This window comes from Microtus oregoni, unplaced genomic scaffold (genome assembly GCF_018167655.1).
Source record: "Microtus oregoni isolate MIOR12 unplaced genomic scaffold, Mior012 000052F_006, whole genome shotgun sequence".
NCBI classification, from domain to species: domain Eukaryota; kingdom Metazoa; phylum Chordata; class Mammalia; order Rodentia; family Cricetidae; genus Microtus; species Microtus oregoni.
In genome coordinates, this window is record NW_024543818.1 from 21,015 (window position 1) to 41,800 (window position 20,786).

Sequence of the window (20,786 nt, forward strand, 5' to 3'; positions counted from 1 at the left end):
GAAAAAACAGGTAAATGAGAAAAACCTAAAGATCGGCGAGTTTATTGAAAATAGTCAAAAATTGTACACATTAAAATATTGGGAACTATGGGGGCTGGGGAGATGGTTCAGTGGGAAAAGGGTTTATTGTGCAAGCGTGAGAACCTGAGTTCAGATGCAGAGCAGCCAACTAAAAGGCCAGATGCAGCAGCACAGCTATAATTCCAGAGCTGGGGAAGTAGAGTCAGGAGAGGATCTTGGACTTACTGGCCCAGCAGTCTAGCCGAATTGGTAAGCTCCGGGTTTCCTGAGAGATTGGTTTCAAAGAAAAGGGTAGAGAGTGATAGAGGAGGCTATGCTTATAACAATTGCCTGCCTCCACATGCAAATGTTACCCCCCCCACACACACACATACAGAGAGAGAGAGAGAGAGAGAGAGAGAGAGAGAGAGAGAACAAAAATATTGGCAAATAAACTAAGATATCTTTCGTTTTCAGATATGAATCTACTAGATTCTCCAAAAGGCAACTTATTAGTCCCAGGACAATTCTAGAGTGTGTTCTTCCAAACACATACAAATTCAAAACATCTTCTTATGCTTTTTTCATCTTTCTTTTTCTAGGCTTAAAATGTCCAAAAATCCCGGGTATCACTGGAAGAGGCAACATCTGATTTTTCTCGTATTCTTGCAAAGAACAAGCACCAATGAAACACCATCCACATCTCTAAGGACCAGAAGCATTTGGCTCAGTCAAAACTCTTTCCATAGAAAGGGGTTCTTCAAGTCTAAGCTCATTTCCCAGGTGTTCCAAGATATACACCTGAAATGAAGCTGAAGATCACAAAAGGAAACAGCTAATACTGGGGACCATAAATAGAGCACAATTACTAATTATACTGGCTACTAGTTGAGTAACTATTGAGTGCAGAACACATTCTTGTATTTGTTGTTGTTGTTTGTTTGTGAGACAAGGTCTCAGCATGTAGCCCAGACTGGCCTTTTGATGCTTTTGTATCAGCCTCCAGGGTATCAGGATCCCAGGTGTGTGCCAACAAGTATGGCTACACCTTAAAAAAAAACTCTTCTGACAGCATTCTAAAATAGAATTTTGTTTGAAGTGAAATCTGTAGTGTGGCTTCCAGAAAAACTTCCCTCATTCCTTACAGAGAGACATATAAGAATCACCTGAGGGTTCCAATAGCAGAAAAATGAATAAAGAAAGTATGCTGTACAGATGCAATGTAATATATTCAGAGAGGGAGGGAGAGAGAGAGAGAGAGAGAGAGAGAGAGAGAGAGAGAATGCAACTCTGTCATTTGCAACAAAATGAAATGGAACTAGAAGCCATCATGTTACATAAAATAAGCCAGGCATGAAAAGACAAATAGAGCAGGCTCTCGGTTTTATATAAAAGCTGTGTAAAATCAGAAAATGCAATGGTGATTCCTGTTAGGAATGAGAGTAGGAAAGGCTGTCGATGGAGGCTTGGTAGGGAATACCCCAAACACGTTTCAATATAAAGAATACTTAGGTGACTATAGCTCATATTAACTTACTAGATAACTTAGGAAGAGAGAAGTTTTAGTTTCCAAATACAAGGATATTATAAGCATGTGAAGAGGTGGAAATATGAATTAACCTGATTTGATCATTTTACACTGTATACCTGCATCAAACTATCACAGCATATCCCATAATATGTATACGTCCTCTGCGTCAATTACAATGATGGTTTTCAGTGCTCATGATCCAACACAGAGTTTTATGCAGCGCTAGGCCACTGAGATATATCTCTAGACCCCCCCCAAAGAAGTAAAAATGGGTCTGAAATGGGCTCAGCTGATAAAGGTACTTCTGCCAAACCTGTGGACCTGATTTAAATTCCCAAGACACACCTGGTGAACAAAGGGAACCAACTTCCCCAAATTGTCCTCTGACACCCACTGGTGTGTTGTGTGTCTCTCTTCCTCCATCATAAAATAAATAAAACATATTTTAAAAATTGATATCAATATTTAATTTTTATTTAAAAGTATAGCAATAAAATAAAAGCACAATCTTTCCTATCTGTTTTTGATGTCACATTTGGTGTTTTGCAATCATCTTTCTAGTAAACTCAGGAAAACCCAGCGCCAAGGATAGAAGACTAGACACGAAAAGATTCAGAGGTTTCCATGCAACCAGTATAATGCCAAAGCAATTGAATTAAACCTTGGCCCTAACTCTGGTTTTCTTGTCGTTTAAGGTAATATAATTTCAGTGGAAACAGATAAGGATGAAACAAAAACAAAACAAAGAGAAAGATATATGGGGGACAGTGAAATGGGAAAGAATACAAAAAAATTTGGAAGTTTGCATGGATCTAGCTGCTGAGAGAGTCTTTCAAGTGAGGAAGAACTTATGAGTGAATAAGGATAGTGATTTGTGTCCACGTCAACACAGAAACAAGACAGAAGGGGCAGGAAGAGCCCACTAGTGAATAAGGATAGTGATTTGTGTCCACGTCAACACAGAAACAAGACAGAAGGGGCAAGAAGAGCCCACTAATAAATAAGGATAGTGATTTGTGTCCACATCAACACAGAAACAAGACAGAAGGGGCAGGAAGAGCCCACTAGTGAATAAGGATAGTGATTTGTGTCCACATCAACACAGAAACAAGACAGAAGGGGCAGGAAGAGCCTACTGGTCCTCTCAGTTTGGAGAGGTATTCCCATCATACTAGCGGCTAAGAAATCTTTAAATATTGCTTAGAGCTGCTTACTTCATTCATTCCAAAGACAAGAGTTCAATTTTGTTTGATTGGTGACATGAGGGGCAGAATCCAGAGTCAATTTACAGGCAGCAGAAATCTTGCAACCAGGACAGTTGGTTATGGTGATGCTCGTCCAATGCTAGAACAGTGACTGGGTACCAAGGCTCCGGATTTATTAATGTCGCCAAATGAGTTTACATTAAGATTTTCCATTCTAACCCTTTGCTCTATTTAATTCTTGATACGACTGTCATTATTTTTTCTAACTTCATTAACTTATACTAGCTTGTCTTATTATTAATATGGCTGCCAGAAATGTGTCTATTTTCCTAGTGAAAGAAACAACTTTTGTTTTTAAATCATAACCTTTGAATCATGAAATGTTTTCTTCTGTTATCACAACACATAAGACTTTTCATCTGTACTTACTCTGTATTTTTTTTTTTGGTTCTTATTCTAACTTCTTGGTCTTATTGTTCTCTTTTTTTTTCTTTATTTAGAGGCAGGATACCACTATGCAGATCAAGCTGTCATCAAACTCTCTCATAGCCAAGCTGGGTTTGAACTCATAACCCTAATGTCTCAGCCTCCTGAGTTTTGGGATTATAGGTACAAGTCACTAATTTCCCTAAACTGGATTCTCAGCTCATGAATCTTTTGATCATTTCCATTTTACTTAAACATTTATGGTTATAAATTTTTCTTCAAAGTATCATATTAACTACATCCATAACTTTTTGTATATTATTTCCATTGTGATTCATCTATTTTTTTTTACTTTATTCTTTAATGCTACCAGGATGTCATCATATCTAGTACTTTTCAAGAGAAATGAATCATATTGTCTCACCATATTCTCAATTCATACTTAAAGATACAGAGCTGTGAGTCAATCAACTTAATTACACACTTTTCTTACCTTAAAGATCTTGGGTTCTAATGACACTAGCTCATTAACATATTTTAAAGCTTTCAAGTAACAACACTATTATTACTGCCAACAAATTGATCACTCACTGAAGTTTAATGTTTATTTCTGGTTCTTTTGGTATCTTGGAAAATGTTCCTCTTTCAATGTATAAACAAGAATATATTTCAATGTCACACAGAATAATTCTTTCCCCTGTATGTTTATACTAAATAGGTAGAATTCCCTTCAATATGAATAGTCAAAATTGGCAGAATGAAATCTACATCTGTTAAGCCCCTCTTTTCTCTTTGTGAAAGAAGACTTTGAAAACATTTTAATCCAATGTGGCAGGATACAAGATCAACTCCAAAAAATCAGTGGCTTTCCTATACACTAAGGATAAGGAAACAGAGAGGGAAATTAGAGAAGCATCACCTGTCACGATAGCCACAAATAGCATAAAATATCTTGGGGTAACTCTGATCAAGGATGTGAAAGATCTATTGGACAAGAACTTTAAGTCTTTGAAGAAAGAAATTGAAGAGGACACCAGAAAATGGAAAGATCTTCCTTGCTCCTGGATTGGGAGGATCAACATAGTAAAAATGGCGATTCTACCAAAAGCAATCTATAGATTCAATGCAATCCCCATCAAAATCCCATCAAAATTCTTCACAGATCTGGAGAAGACAATAATCAACTTTATAAGGAAAAACAAAAAACCCAGGATAGCCAAAACAATCTTATACAACAAAGGAGCATCTGGAGGCATTACCATCCCTGACTTCAAACTCTATTACAGAGCTACAGTATTGAAAACAGCTTGGTATTGGCATAAAAACAGAGAACTCGACCAATGGAATCGAATAGAAGAACCTGACATTAACCCACAAACCTATGAACACCTGATTTTCGATAAAGGAGCTAAAAGTATACAATGGAAAAAAGAGAGCATCTTCAACAAATTGTGCTGGCAAAACTGGATGTCAACCTGTAGAAGAATGAAAATAGATCCATATCTATCACCATGCACAAAACTCAAGTCCAAATGGATTAAAGACCTCAATATCAGTCCGAACATACTGAACCTGATAGAAGAGAAAGTGGGAAGTACTCTACAACACATGGGCACAGGAGACCACTTCTTACGTATAACCCCAGCAGCACAGACATTAAGGACCTCATTGAATAAATGGGACCTCCTGAGACTGAGAAGCTTCTGTAAAGCAAAGGACACTGTCGCTAAGACACAAAGGCAACCCACTAACTGGGAGAAGATCTTCACCAACCCCGCAACTGGCAGAGGTCTGATCTCAAAAATATATAAAGATCTCAAGAAACTAGACCGTAAAAGGCTAACCAACCCAATTATAAAATGGGGCATTGAACTGAACAGAGAATTCTCAACAGAAGAACTTCAAATGGCCAAAAGACACTTAAGGTCATGCTCAGCTTCCTTAGCGATCAGGGAAATGCAAATCAAGACAACTTTAAGATACCATCTTACACCTGTCAGAATGGCTAAAATAAAAAACACCAATGATAGCCTTTGTTGGAGAGGTTGTGGAGAAAGGGGTACACTCATCCATTGCTGGTGGGAATGCAAATTTGTGCAACCACTTTGGAAAGCAGTATGGCGGTTTCTCCGGAAATTCGGGATCAACTTACACCTGGACCCAGCAATACCACTCTTGGGAATATACGCAAGAGAGGCCTTATCATACAACAAAAATATGTGCTCTACGATGTTCATAGCAGCATTGTTTGTGATAGCCAGAACCTGGAAACAACCTAGATGCCCTTTAATCAAAGAATGGATGAAGAAAGTATGGAATATATACATATTAGAGTACTACTCAGCAATAAAAAACAAGGACTTCTTGAATTTTGCATGCAAATGGATGGAAATAGAAAACACTATCCTGAGTGAGGTAAGCCAGACCCAAAAAGAGGAACATGGGATGTACTCACTCATATTTGGTTTCTAGCCATAAACCAAAGACATTGAGCCTATAATTAGTGATCCTAGAGAAGCTAAATAAGGAGAACCCAAAGAAAAACATATAGGCATCCTCCTGAATATTAACCTTCAGCAAGCGATGAAAGGAGACAGAGACAGAGACCCACATTGGAGCACAGGACTGAAATCTCAAGGTCCAAATCAGGAGCAGAAGGAGAGAGAGCACAAGCAAGGAACTCAGGACCGCGAGGGGTGCACCCACACACTGAGACAATGGGGATTTTCTATTGGGAACTCACCAAGACCAGCTGGCCTGGGTCTGGAAAAGCCTGGGATAAAACCGGACTCTCTGAACATAGTGGACAATGAGGACTACTGAGAACTCAAGAACAATGGCAATGGGTTTCTGATCCTACTGCACGCACTGGCTTTGTGGGAGCCTGGGCAGTTTGGTTGCTCAACTTACTAGACCTGGATGGAGGTGGGGGTTCCTTGGACTTCCCACAGGACAGGAACCCTGATTGCTTTTCGGGCTGGGGGGGGACCTAATGAGGGGAGGGGGAGTGAAATGGGAGGCGGTGGTGGGGAAGAGACAGAAATCTTTAATAAATAAATAAATTAAAAAAATAAAATTAAATTTAAAAAAAAGAAAACATTTTAATCCTTATCAGTTCCCCAAACTAGCAATTATTAACATTTTGTTAATTCAAAGGGATCACTGACTACATATGCATTACTATTTCACCTTCTCAGAAGAAGGAAAACATCCTGGCAATTAAACCATGACAATACCAGCATGTATGTCATATCCCAATTTTAGAAATGTTACAAAGATCTTAAAGTGCATTCATAATCAATTGAATAGACTATTATTTGATGTGGGAAGTCCTTCTCTATATGTGTTGCTCTTATTGGCTAATAAACAAACTGTTTTCAGCCAATGGCTTAACAGAATATAGCCAGGCTGAAAGAGATCTATAGAGAGAGAGATTATGCAGAGTCAGTGAGACAACCATGAGCTGTCAGAGGGGAAAGATACAAGCTGTTATTTGGAACCTTGCCGGTAGGCCACAAACCTCATAATAAAATATAAAATAATATAAATGGGCCAACCAAAGATATAAGAGCTAGCTACCTATGTGCTTAAGTAATAGGCCAAGCAGTGATTACATTAATACAGTTTCTGTGTGGTTATTTTAAGTCTGGACAGCCATGAATGAACAAGCGGCCTCTGCCTGCAATTATTATAGCTATTTGCTCTAGTCATTCTTTCTTTACTTTTAACATGTTTTCCATATTCTTTGTTCTCAGATAATAACCCTCATCCTTTACTCTGAGTTAAAGTTCTTTTATTTTCTTTTAATACAAATTCGTTAGTTCTTATGAGGGTCTATTAATAGTAAAAACTCATTACCTGGACTTGCACATAGTTTAGATCTTGGTTGAAATTTTATTTTAATTTAAATTTTACTGGAAAGTCTAAATATTTATTGTAGTGGCATTTTTTTTGTATTTTAATAAATAAAGCTTTCCTGAAGATCAGAAAGGTAAACAGCCACACTGGCCAGCCTTACAGGCCAGGCAGCAATGACACACACCTTAATCCCAGTAGCCACACTAGCTTGCTATAGAAACCAGGCGGTAGTGGTGCATGCCCTTAATCCCAGAACTAGAGAGGATTATAAAACAGGAGGAGACAACTCTCAGTCTCAGTCTCGTTCTGAGATTCCTGGAGGCAGGAGCACCATTTTTGGACTGAGGTAGAGGTAAGAATCAGTGGTTGGCTGTTTTGCTTTTCAGACCTTCAGGTTGCATCCCCATTTCTGTCTCTGAACTTTTGTTAATAGTGTTTCAATTTATCATGTGCATATTGTTTTAGTAGCATCTGCATATTTCTTGTGCTTTTACTTTGTTTTTTCTGTTTGTTTGCTTTGCCCTATTCTTACTTTTTTGTTTTCTTTTACTTTATTTAATATTGTTATTTAGATGCCTGTTTGTATTCTAATGAGAGAGAGGTGGAGGGAGAGAGAGAGAAAGAGAGAGAGAATGTGAACTTTGGGTAGGTGGAGAAGTGGGAAGGATCTAGGAGGAAGGCAGGGAAAGTAAACTATAATCAGAATATATTATATGAAAAAAGAGTCTAATTTCAGCTCATTGAGTGTGGTGGGAACTTTGGGGAATTCAGGTGGCCTTGTTGCCAGCACAGTTGGGCCTACATGTAAGCAGCTATGTATAAGAGACCAGCAGCTGGCATTGATTTGGGTGTCACCTATGACTGTATGGATGTCTTCCAGCATGGAAATGTGTAAAGAATTGCCAAACAGGACAACTGAACCTCACCAAGATATGTTGCTTTTACTGACTCAGAACAATTAATTGGGGATGCTGTGAATGAGGCTGCAATGGAGCCCACCAAGACAGTTTTTGATGCCAAACATCTGTCTGGTGTAGGTTTGACTATGCTGTTGTTCAGTGTGATATGAAACATGGTGATGAATGTGCCTGCAGGCCCAAGGTCTAAGTAGAAAACAAAGGAGAGACAAAAAGTTTCTCCCCAGAAGAGGTATCCACTATGGTTCCAAAAAAGATGAATGAAATTTCTGGAGAAGTCTGTCTTGGGAAGAATGCTACCAATGACTGTCAGCAGTATGTGACAAAAGATGCAGGAACTATTGGGGGTCTCAATGGACTTAATTATCAATGAACCTGCTGCTGCTTTGGCTTATAGCTTAGAAAAGAATGTTGGAGGTGAAAGGACTGTGTCAAATCTATTTATTTGGGAGGTGGTACTTTTGATGTGTCAATCCTCACCATTGAGGATGGAATTCTTTAGGTCAAATCTACAGCTGGAGATACCCACTTGGGTAGAGAAGACTGATAATCTAGTGGTCTACCATTTTATTGTTGACCTTAAATCCAATTATGAGAAGGACATCAGTGAGGACAAGAGAGCAATCCTGCATCTGTAATGTGTGTAAATGGGCTAAATGTACCCTCTCCTCCAGCACCCAGGTCAGTGCTGAGTTTGATTTTCTTTTATGAGGAAATCATCTTCTATACCTTTATTACCTGCTCTCAATTTGAAGACTTGAATGTTACCTGTTCTGTGGCACACTGAACCCTGTAGAATAGCCCTTTTGAGATGTCAAACTAGACAAGTCACAGATTCATGATGTTGTCCTGGTGGGTGGTTCTCTCAGGATCCCCAAGATTCAGGAATTTCTGAAAGACTTCTTCAATGGAAAAGAACTGAAGACTAGCATTAACCCTGATGAAACTATTGCATAAGAAGCAGCTGTCCAAGAGGTCGTTCTGTCTGGAGACAAGTCTGAGAATGTTAAGGATTTGCTGCTCTTGGACGTCACTCCTTTTCTTCTTGGTATTGAAGCTGTTGTTGGGGGAGTCATGACTGTCTTCACCCAACACAATACTGTAATTCCTACCTAACACACTTATCTTTACCACCTACTCTGACAACTAACTGGTGTGTTCCTTCAGGTGTTTGAAGGTAAAAAGGCCATGACTAAGGATAACAAACCGCTTGAAAAGTTTGAACTCATAGGCATATCTCCAGTACCCCATGGCATTCCTCAGAATGACGTCACTTTGATATGGATGCCAATGGCCCTCCCAATGTTTCTGCTGTGGATAAAAGCACAGGAAAGGAGAACTAGATCATCATCACTGATGACAAGGGTCCTTTGAGCAAGTAAGATAATAAGTGCATGGTCCAGGAAGCTGAGAAGTACAAAACCTAAGATGAGAAGCAGAGAGATAAGGTACCACCCAAGAATTCACTGGAGTCCTATGCATTCGGTGTGAGAGCAACAGCTAAAGATGAGAACCTTCAAGGCAAGATCAATGATGAGGACAAACAGAAGATTTAAACAAGTATGATGGAATCATACTGGATAAGAATCAGACTGCAGAAAAGGAAAGAGCTGAACACTGGCAGAAAGAACTGGAAAAAGTCAGCAACCCCATTATTACCCCATCATTACCAAGCTCTACCAGCATACCATACTTGGTATGCTGGGAAGAATACTTGGGGGGCTTCACTGATGATGTCCCTCTTTCTGGTGGAACTTCTTTAGGACCTACCATCAAAGAAATTGATTAAGTCAGTCCTAGAAGAGATGTAGCATTGTTCCGCAGGGAAACATTTGAAGGGACCAAATTTACCAAGTTTGTGGCAGCCATAATGTTAAGCTGCTACTACAAATTACGCGACACTCTTCAGTACTTGAACATGAAACATGTGCATAGGCAGAGGAAATAGAACATTGCACGTCATAAGTACTGTATCCTAAGAGGAAAATGAAATATATAAAATAAAACTATTTAACATTGACTTTAAAAAAACATATTTAACCCTGTCTTCAAAATCCAAAAAAAAAAGCCAACCATATTTTCAGTTAGAAAAACAAAAAGCAATCCAGCAATCCAACGAATGTGAATGTAGAAATTTTTAAATCATGTTAGTAAGGTGTATTTCACACAATAAAACTGTATGAGTGTTAAGTGCACACACTGGAGAACATTTAAGCATGGATGAGCCATTATAGCTATCATCTGGCATCTGAAAATGTTTGCAAATGGCATTAAAGATCAGTTTGAAGCTATTCTCCTCTCTGGAGGTGATGATGTTTTCCCACTGTCATGGGCTTTCAGTTGTTGCTAAGTCTACTCTCCGCATCATTTCTATTTCCTGGGAGGTAACTTGCCTTCTTGGTTTTTAAATTTTTTTTAACATTTTGTCTCTGGTATCCTGGATTTTACAAACTTATGTCCAGATGTGGATTGCTTTGATGTTCCCTGAAAATATTCTGATATTCCTAAATATTCCTGAATCTGAATTTTAATATACTACATCTTATTTGTAACATACTCAATCTCCTGAAGTCTCTAGATTTTCTTTAGTTCTTTATATTCTCTCCCTTTGAAATTCCCATTGGATTATATGCTTGGCTTATTATTACTTATTATTAATATTCCATTTCCTTCTAGAAATAAAATTATTATTATTATATAATAACATAGTTAAAGTACACCTATTCAAAGTGTATACTTTCATGAATTATACCTAATATTTATACTAGTATAATCATCATTGTGCTCAACATGAAAACAGTTTCTGTCATCCTCAGTGGTCCCCTTGTGCCTTTCTGGATAAAGTATTTAGCCCTAGGTGATCAATATGTTTATTATCATTGTTTATTTTGACTAGTCTAGAATTTCATAGACATGGAATCACATGGATTAAACTCTTTATGTCACTTCTTTCACACAGCAGATGATGTTTGAGGTTTGTTCCTGTTTGAAGAAATATCAGTTGCCTATTTCGTTTCATTGCTGAGTAGAGTGTCATACAGATAAAGCACATTTTATTTATTCATGGATATTTATGTTATTTCTGATTCTAAGCCACTATGTGGAAAGACGCTTCATATAGCTAATAAATGTTTGCTTCTAATTTTAAACTTCTGTGAAGCCGGGCGGTGGTGGCGCACGCCTTTAATCCTAGCACTTGGGAGGCAGAGGCAGGCAGATCTCTGAGTTCAAGACCAGCCTGGTCTACAAGAGCGAGTTCCAGGACAGGCTCCAAAACCACAGAGAAACCCTGTCTCGAAAAACCAAAAAAAAAAAAAAACCTTCTGTGAAGCCTTATACAGCAAGTATATCTCACCTGGGCTTTTCTTCTGGGTCATCTGACTTTCACTCATATTCAGTGATAACAAGACTGCACAGAGTACTTTGAAATCAGGTAGCTTAAGTGCTCCTGCCTTATTGTTTTAATGTTCAAGATTATTCCAACTATTCTAGCATATGTGCCTTGTCACACACCTTTTAGAACTGGAGTACCAGTTCTTCAGAATGCTATGTGGAGAGCCTGAGATGAGTTGAATGGAGCTAGACCAACTAGCAAAGAAGTCAAGTCCCAACAACACCCATGCATCTTCCAGCCTATGTATTTACATCATGAATTCCCTTTGATAGCGTTTTGCACTATCTGGTATAAAAGTCTTTTACACATTTGTTAAAATTATCCATAATTATGTCACAGTTTTGGATGTTAATGAAAAATGTTTTATTCAAATTTTATTTTTCAATGATTCATAAGTAGTATGTCAAAATTTATATGCGGATACTGTAACATCTGAATGTGCTAACTTCACTCATCAAATCTGCTATGTTTCACAAAGTGTTGTAAGGGTTTTATGTACACAACTATGTCATTGGCAATGGGAATGCTTTTTATTTCTTCCAGTCTCTATGCCATCTTTCCCTGTTGCCTGGTTTCACTGTCCAGCCCTTCCAATATAATGGTGAACAAAGAGAAGGAAAGCAGACAAATTGGCCTCGTTCTTGCTCTCTGGAAGAAAACATCTAGTTTTTGTTTATTTTTTTGTTTTTGTTTTTCACATCAGTTTTATTCATATCATTTCATATATACTCCAGCTGTCTACAACAAGCTGTCTATCACAAGCCCTTTAAGTACTTGCATGTTTTGTGAAATAAATCAAAATTTATGCATTTTAAAAGTTAAATCACCCAATATTCCAGTACTGATTGCAGTCTTACTTAAACAACTCCCGTTAAATAAAACCACAAATTATTATTGCGGCGCACCATGCCCATCTGTGTTCTATGCGCTACCCTACAGTTAGTGAACTGGGCAAGGGGCTGGAGATTGAAACACACAAAGACTCACAGACAGAGACCCAAGTCATCCTTGAATTCCCCAAGAATGCCCCCTTTATTGTGTTCAGGGGCAGCTTATATAGAGATAGCCACGCCCCAGCCAAACGCACCAGAAACCACTCTCCTGCCATCAGGAACGCCTGAAGGTGCTCAGAGCAGCTGTAGGCACTCAGATCAGGGGAAAACAAGTTGTTTACAAGAAATTCAGGATCTGGGGGGTCACAGCTCCTAACAATTATAGCTACTGTTTCACATACTTTTAAAAAAGAGGACATAGAAGTGTAATGGATAATTATAAAACTGATTATACCCACTGATACTAGGATGAAATAGTTTATTTAGAATATCTTTCAGCAGTCATCTGCAGACATTTTTATAAGGAATGGGCTGGAGATGCAGAAGCCTGACTCTTTTTTCTAGTAATTCAGTTTCTCTTTTTAAATTAAAGGCTTTTAACTCCATGTCTTTCAGGAGGCTTTTAATTATTAATATTTTTTTTGTATTTCAGACGATCCATCTCAAAATGTATATTGTCTATTACTGTTATTGGGAATTGTGACTGAAAAAGCATGGGATAAAACCGGACTCTTTGAACATGGCGGACAATGAGGGCTGATGAGAAGCCAAGGACAATGGCACTGGGTTTTGATCCTACTTCATGTTCTGGCTTTGTGGGAGCCTAGCCAGTATGGATGTTCACCTTCCTAGACCTGGATGGAGGGGGGAGGACCTTGGACTTTCCACAGGGCAGGGAACCCTGACTGCTCTTCGGACTGGAGAGGGAGGGGGAGAGGAGTGGGGGAGGAGGAGAAGAGTGGGAGGAGGGGGAGGGAAATGGGAGCCTGGGAGGAGGCGGGAATTTCTTTTTTTTTCTTTCAATAAAAAAAAAAAACAACTTTGGGTGGCCTTGCCAGAAAACATCTAGTTATTCACATGTTTATAGCAGACACCTGTTATCGGCTAGAGGAAGCTCCTTTCTATTCTTACTTTCCTAAATGCGCCCTCCAATCTCCTGGTATGGTTGCTATGTTACCCAGGCTGGTCTTGAACTCAAGTGGGCGCCAATGATGCTCCTGCCTTAGTCTTTGAATAGCTGAGGTTAGGCACAGATCACCTCATGCCTGGCTTCAAGGGCTTTTTAAAAGATTGCCTTTGATTTTACTCCTTTATGCTTTTAATATCAGAAGGGTCAATGTAAATGAATATTGAGAATAAACTCATTGATTTGATGGCAAAAGCCTCTAGAAACCTTGGAAAGAATGCTGCTTATGCCACAAAGGGATTTGAAAGCCGAGATCAAAGGGTGAGACATAGCAAGTAAAAGAAGCATTCAAGTTAAAAATATATCTGCATGTTAAGAAAATTTACCTGGAAACATGAATATAAAAATAACATTAAAAGACCATAGAGAAAAACAATGAAAATAAGGGAGGGAAAGCAAATGTCTGTGTGCCTTGAAGCCATGGGAAGGAGCCAGTAAAGACCTGATGGTTGAGAAAGAACTAGAGAGCACAGGGGGAGAGAGGAGAGGAGGAGAGGGAGAGACAAGGCTGAGTTTTGGCAAGATCACTTAAGCTAAGGGCTAACTTCTTCAGATTTGGCTCTGACATCAGGGCTTTTTAAGGCCACCTAGTTATCCCACCCCACAGTCTACAACCTCTACATGATTCCTGCCCCCAGATAAAACTGTCTTCTTTACCACCTTTCCACCTACAGAACCTTGTGTTATCTTAGCTCATCTTCTTTCTTTTTTCTTTTCTCTCTCTCTCTCTCTCTTTCTCTCTCTTCGCTTCTCTCTCTCTCTCTCTCTCTCTCTCTCTCTCTCTCATTTGTTTGTTTGTTTTTGGGGAGTTTTGGCTTTTAGAGTCAGGATTTCTATGTATAGCTTTGGTGCCTGTCCTGGAACTAGGTCTTGTAGACCAGGCTGGCCTCGAACTCACAGAGATCTGCCTTACTCTGCCTCCCGAGTGCTGGGATTAAAGGTGTGAAGGTGTGTGCAGCCACCACCTGGCCTTGGCTTAACTTCTTACATTTCCTCTGCATAGTAGCTCCAAACAATTCCTTGCTTTTACACCAAACTGACTCTTCTCTCTAGTTCTTTTCCTGAAGCCTGCCATGACTATCTCATTATATTCCATTCCTCCTCTGACCTACTTCAGTACTTGTCTGAACTCCTCTTCAGGTTTATGTGCTACCTTTTATTGTTATTTATCTTGCAGTGTATCTTCTTACTTTCCAAGTGGATTCTAAGCCCCTCAGGTGTCTTATTCATCTTCGTATTTGCCATAATGAGCACACAGAATCATTCAATAACTGGCTATTGTTGATGATGATTACATCAAATTGAATTGAGAATAATGTCATCAGGCTATGGCAGTCTGGTGACTCATCCTTATCACTGTAGAGACGGACTTATCTAGGAAATAGAAGCACTCATATTGGTCTGATAGGGCATTCTTCCCAGGGTGATATTGGAGTCATAGTACTTCCCCCCCCACTTGATGCTGGTGATCCCGTTTAGCTGTCTGAATGAATGGCATCCAACTTTTGCAATATACTCTGCCATCTGAAGTTTCAAGTCCTCACTTTGTATATTTTGTTGTGAAGTTATGCCTGTGGCTCTGGCAGTTCATTTTCTGCTTTTCTTTCTCTTCTTACCTTCCCAGAAATTCTTTAGATAGTGTAGTACACGCCCCTTATCCATATATTTTGATTTAATTTTTTTTAATGATCAGCAAAGTCAAGAATCATAAAATTCAATCCCTGCATATTTTTTTCATTTGTTGACATCTCACTGCATTTGTTTACTCTCTCTCTCTCATATGTGCATATATACATATAGAGTTTTGGAAAGTTTGTCTATCTTACATCTATAATATGCCAGTTATATAAAAGCACCTTGTGGAGATCACACGATTTTATCTCTGAATATTTCAGCACATTGTTCCTAAGAGCAGGGTCAACCTCTTTCATAATCACAACACCATTATCAGATCTGAGCAATATAATCATCCTTCTATAAATTCATCAAATCACAGGTTTCCGGCAAGATGCCTTTTATGCTTTAATTGATGCTCTCCCATTCCAGTCAGGTTTTATACAGTCCATTTAAAGTGCACCTCTTTAGTTAGTGTCTTTACCTCTATAACAATGCTGTCCCCATTTGGAGTGGCTATTTTGAGAAAGATTCCTATTCTATAGTTCAGGTTGGCTTGAAACTTAACCATGTAGCCCACAGTAGACTTTGGTTTACAGCAATCCTCCTGCTTCACCCTTCCCAGCCCTGGGATTACAGGAATGAGCCACCATACCTGTCTTTTGTTTTCAAGAGTTCTGGCTAGTAGCCTTATAGAATGGTCTACATTATGTCTTTGAATACTCACGATTAGGTTAAGGGTAAACACTCTTCGCAAACTGAATACTGTGCTTTGGCTTGTTGTGATTCAAACAGGGTGTCCTGTAGACCAGGCTGATCTTCACAGTAATTACATATCTAAGGATGACCTTGAACTCCTGATCACCAGGCCTCTACCTCCTAAGCACTGGTACACAATACCACAGCCAACTGAAATATTTTATATCTAATATTCTGTGGTTGTTGTTGTTTCATTTCATTGGGAGGATTGTAGTATAATACTGGCAATGCTAAAACTGATCACTTTATTAAAACAAAGGATATCAGAGTTCCCCCATTATAAACCTACATAATTCTCTTTGAATTTGGTAAGTAATTTTGTGGGATGATATTTTCACACCATCTGAATATTCTGTCACACTGTCTTTCACCCAATGGTTTTAGCACCCATTAGTGATCATTTGAAGCCGCAAAACAATCCCACATCAGTTAAGAATTAGGGATAATAAAAAGGGTTATTTATTTGAGGGGGAAAACTTACAAATCACGGTCCCAAACAACAGTCCTTTTGTCGCAAAGGGGAAACAGAGAGTCTAGTCGCCAAAAAGGGAGCAGGAAGCAAGAGAGATCGCCTGGTTCCTGCTGCTTTTTTAAGTATAAGAGACCACACCCCAGTGGGCTGGTATCTTAAAGGCTATTGGCTGAAGGAGCAGAAAGAGCATTGATAGATTAATATTACATTTCAGATTGAGAAACCATGAGATTCGCCAGCTCAGCCTGCTAGAGCGCTGGGACTGAACCCGAATCCGGAGGACAAAAGGGAGGGCGGTAGTTCCTTTGTCTCCTTAGCCTGCCTGCAGCAAGCAGGGTGGGCCCTTTGTGTGCGAGCTACCCAAGCAGCATGGAGTTTCGATCTGGGCACCAGGAGAGCCATCATTGCGGTGAGTGAGTGTGGCGGCAGCGAGGATCAGGGATCAGGGAACTCAGACGTTACTCATATCCCCTCCACTTCCTGGTCATCCTGCAGGGGCTATACTGCCCGATACCTCCTCTCTCTTCCTATCCCACCCAGCTTACATCCAGAAGCCCCTACCCCCTGTCTTTCTCCCTCACTCTCTCCCTCCCCTCTTTGGCGGCATAGCACCTCCCAGCTCAGCCTGCTAGGGCGCTGGGACCGAAACCGAATTGGGAGGGCAAAAGGGAGGGCGGTAGTTCCTTTGTCTCCATAGCCTGCCTGCAGCAAGCAGGGTGGGCCCTTTGTTTGCGAGCTACCCAAGCAGCACAGAGATCCGATCTGGACACCAGGAGAACCATCACTGGGGAGTGACATCACTGGGAAGGTACGTCAGTGTGCAAGAAGACCTGATCCTGTAAAAGAAGATCCATAGGGGAGTATTGGGAGGAAGAGATGGGCAGACGCCAATGCAAGTATTCACCCAACAATCTGAAAAACAACATGAAACCACCAGAAGCCAGTGACCTCACAACAGGAGGAAATGAACACCTTAATCAAGAAGAAGTAGAAAAAACTGACTTCATGAAAGTTATTGACACCCTTAAACAGCATGTAAAAAATGCCCTTAAAGAAATGGATGAGAAGTATAACAGAAAGTTTAAGGAATTGAGTAAATCAGTGAATGATACCCTAGGAAACCAAGGAAAAACAATCAAGCAGATAATGGAAACAGTTCATGACTTGAAAACTGAAATGGAGGCAAAGAAGAAAATACAAACAGAGGGCTGGCTGGACATGGAAAATCTAGGTAAACGAATAGAGACTACAGAAACAAGAATAACCAGCAGAATACAAGAGATAGAAGAAAGAATCTCAGATTCTGAAGATAACATAGAGAAAATAAACACACTGATCAAAGAAAAACAGCAAGTCCAACAAACTCTCATCACAAAACATTCAGGAAATATGGGACACAATAAAAAGACCAAACCTAAGAATAATTGGATTAGAAGAAGGAGAAGAAGTGCAGCTCAACAGTCCAGAAAATATACTTAATAAAATTATAGAAGAAAACTTTCCCAACCTGAAGAAAGATGTACCTATGAAGGTTCAAGAAGCATACAGAACACCGAATAGGCTGGATCAAAAAAAAATCTCCTCGCCATATAAAAATCAAAACACAAAGCATACAGAATAAAGAAATAATATTAAGAGCCACAAAGGAAAAAGGCCAAGTTACTTATAAAGGTAAACCTATCAGACGTACACCTGACTTCTCCATGGAAACCATGAAAGCCAGAAGGTCCTGGATAGATGTACTGCAGAAACTAAGAGACCATGGATGCAAGCTCAGACTACTATACCCAGCCAAGCTTTTGTTCACTATAAATGGAGAAAACAAAATTTTCCAGGATAAAAACAAATTTAAACAATATGTAGCCACAAATCCATCCTTACAGAAAATAATAGAAGGAAAATCAATAACCAAGGAGTCCAACAATGACCACAATAACTCAGACATCTAGAGACCCTTCACCAGCACAACTCAAAGAAGGGAAACACACAAACCCTACTACTAAAAAAGTGACCGGAGTTAACAACCACTGGTCATTAATATCACTTAATGTCAATGGGCTCAACTCACCTATAAAAAGGCACAGGCTAAGAGATTGGATACGAAAACAGGATCCAACATTCTGCTGTTTACAAGAAACACACCTCAACCACATAGAAAGGCACCTACTCAGAGTAAAGGGCTGGGAAAAGGCTTATCAAGCAAATGGACCTAAGAAACAAGCAGGTGTGGCCATACTAATTTCTAACAAAGATGACTTCAAACTTAAATCAATCAGAAGAGATGGAGAGGGACATTTTATACTCATAACAGGAACAATTCATCAGGATGAAGTCTCAATCCTGAATATCTATGCCCCTAATAAAAAAGCACCCACGTACGTAAAAGAAACATTACTAAAACTCAAAGCAGCCATCAAACCGCACACACTAATAGTAGGAGACTTCAACACTCCTCTCTCACCAATGGACAGGTCAATCAGACAGAAACCTAACAGAGAAATTAGAGAATTAATGGAGGTAATGAAGCAAATGGACTTAACAGACATCTATAGATTATTCCACCCAAAGAGGAAAGAATATACCTTCTTCTCTGCAGCTCATGGAACCTTCTCGAAAATTGACCACATACTCGGTAACAAAGCTAACTTACACAGTTACAAAAAAATATTAGTAACCACCTGTGTCTTATCAGATCACCATGGATTAAAGTTAGAATTCAACAACAATGCTACCCCCAGAAAGCCTACAAACTCATGGAAACTGAACAGTCAACTACTGAACCATACCTGGATTAAGGAAGAAATAAAGAAAGAAATTAAAGTCTTCCTTGAATTCAATGAAAATAAAGAAAAACATACTCAAACTTATGGGAAACTATGAAAGCAGTGCTAAGAGGAAAGTTCATTGCACTAAGTGCCCACTTAAAGAAAACAGAGAAAGCACATATTGGAGACTTAACAGCCCACCTGAAAGCTCTAGAAAAAAAAAAGAAGCAGACTCACCTAGGAGGAGTAGAACACTGGAAATAATCAAACTGAGGGCGGAAATCAACAAAATAGAAACACAGAAAGCAATCCAAAGAATCAATGAAACATAAAGCTGGTTCCTGGAGAAAATCAACAAGATTGATAAACCCCTATCCAAACTAATCAAACGGCAGAGAAAGAATACGCAAATTAATAAGATCAGAAATGAAAAGGGGGACATAACCACAGACACAGAGGAAATTCAGAGAGTCATTAGATCTTACTACAAATGCATGTATGCCACAAAACTGGAAAATGTAAAAGAAATGGACACTATTTTAGATAAATACCATATACCAAAATTAAACCAGGACCAGGTGAACAATCTAAACAGACCTGTCAGTCGCGAAGAATTAGAAGCTGTTATCAAAAACCTCCCTACCAAAAAAAGCCCAGGTCCAGATGGTTTCAATGCGGAATTCTACCAGAACTTCCAAGAAGAGCTAATACCTATACTCCTTAATGTATTCCACAATATAGAAACAGAAGGGTCATTACCAAATTCCTTTTATGAAGCTACAGTTACTCTGATACCAAAACCACACAAAGACTCAACCAGGAAAGAGAATTATAGGCCAATCTCACTCATGAACATTGACGCAAAAATCCTCAACAAAATACTGGCAAACCGAATCCAAGAACACATTAGAAAAATTATCCATTATGATCAAGTAGGCTTCATCCCAGAGATGCAGGGCTGGTTTAACATACGTAAATCTATCAATGTAATCCATCATATAAATAAACTGAAAGAAAAAAAACATATGATCATTTCATTAGATGCTGAAAAAGCATTTGACAAAATTCAACATCCCTTTATGATAAAAGTATTGGGGCGACTAGGGATACAAGGGTCATACCTAAATATAATAAAAGATATACAGCAAGCCGACAGCTAACATCAAATTAAATGGAGAGAAACTCAAAGCCATCCCACAAAACTCAGGAACACGATAAGGCTGTTCACTCTCGCCATACCTCTTCAATATAGTGCTTGAAGTTCTAGCAATAGCAATAAGACAACATAAGGGGATCAAGGGGATTCGAATTGGAAAGGAAGAAGTTAAACTTTCGTTATTTGCAGATGATATGATAGTGTACATAAGCGACCCCCAAAACTCCACCAAAGAACTTTTACAGATGATAAACACCTTTAGTAATGTGGCAGGATACAAGATCAACTCCAAAAAATCAGTCGCCCTCTTATACACAAAGGATATGGAAGCAGAGAGGGAAATCAGAGAAGCTTCACCTTTCACAATAGCTACAAACAGCATAAAATATCTTGGGGTAAATCTAATCAAGGAAGTGAAAGATCTATTTGACAAGAATTTTAAGGCATTGAAGAAAGAAATTGAAGAGGATACCAGAAAATGGATGGACCTCCCTTGCTCTTGGATTGGGAGGATCAACATAGTAAAAATGGCAATTCTACCTAAGGCAATTTATAGATTCAATGCAATCCCCATCAAAATCCCATCAAAATTCTTCACAGATCTGGAGAGGACAATAATCAATTTTATATGGAAAAATAAAAAACCCAGGATAGCCAAAACAATCCTATA

General features: G+C 39.1%; 1 pseudogene; it reads left to right on the forward strand.

Annotated features, from left to right (window-relative positions):
* The first annotated feature begins 7,834 nt into the window (after window positions 1–7,834).
* On the forward strand, window positions 7,835–9,726 carry LOC121437415 (annotated as a pseudogene).
* Window positions 9,727–20,786: the final 11,060 nt, after the last annotated feature.